Source organism: Gossypium arboreum, chromosome 3, assembly GCF_025698485.1.
Source record: "Gossypium arboreum isolate Shixiya-1 chromosome 3, ASM2569848v2, whole genome shotgun sequence".
NCBI lineage: Eukaryota > Viridiplantae > Streptophyta > Magnoliopsida > Malvales > Malvaceae > Gossypium > Gossypium arboreum.
The window spans coordinates 109,625,102-109,626,348 of NC_069072.1; positions in this window are offsets into that span (position 1 = coordinate 109,625,102).

Consider the following 1,247-nt stretch of genomic DNA (forward strand, 5'->3'; position numbering starts at 1 on the left):
AACTAGCCCTATTCTCTCGGTGACCTCATATAGCCCTATAAAATGAGGACTCAACTTGCCTTTCTTGCCAAACCTCAAAACCTTTTTACATAGTGACACTTTCAAAAATACTTTATCACGACTTGATACTCAATTTCCTTTCGTTTCAAATCCGCATAAGATTTCTGTCTATCCAAAGCTACTTTCAAACAATTACGAATCACCTTCACTTTCTCTTTGATTTCCTTCACTAGATCAACTCTGTGAATCTGATTTTCTCTCAGCTCAGTGCAATACAAAGGTGTTCGGCACTTACGTCCGTATAGTGCTTCATAAGGCGCCATTTTCAAGCTCAACTAATAAATGTTGTTATAGGCAAACTCCACTAGCGGTAGATACTTTTCCTAACTACCTTGGAATTCTAATACACAACACCGGAGCATGTCTTCCAAAATCTGAATTACTCGCTCAGACTGACCGTCAGTCTGTGGATGAAAAGCAATGCTAAAATTCAGCTTTATACCCAAAGCTTCTTGTAAATTTTTCCAAAACCATGATGTGAACCTTGGATCTCTATCTGATAAATCGATATAGGTACTCCATGAAGTCTCACAATTTTACCAATGTACAATTCGGCTAACTTGTCAAGTGAGAAATTGGTATGTACCGGGATAAACTGAGCCGATTTAGTCAGTCTATTGACAATAACCCATATGCCATCTTTCTTTTTCGAAGTTAAAGGCAACCCTGTCACAAAATACATAGTAATCCGGTCCCATTTCCATTCGGGGACCATGATGGGTTGCAGTAAACCTAAGGGTACTTGGTGTTCAGCCTTTACTTGCTGACAAACTAAGCTTTTCGATACAAACTCTGAGATATCTCTTTTCATACCATTCCACCAATACATTTTCTTCAAGTCATTATACATCTTTGTGTTGCCTAGGTGAACTGACAGACAACTATTGTGCACTTCATGTAAAATATTCCGAATCAACTCAGTGTCTTTCAAAACACAAATCCTACCACGATCTCTTAAACAACCATCGGAGTCACTCAGAAAATTCAGTTCACTGCTGGACTCACACTAAATTCTCTTAGCTTGTAGCTCTTTATAAACTTTCTGAGCATCACAAATCTGTTGAAGAAAAGTCAATCTAGCTCATCGAACCATCATCAGACCAAGTCAGCCGTGTAGTCGTAGCCCTCAAGGCAAACAATGACTTCCTACTCAAAGAGTCAGCGGCCACATTTGCCTTACTCGGATG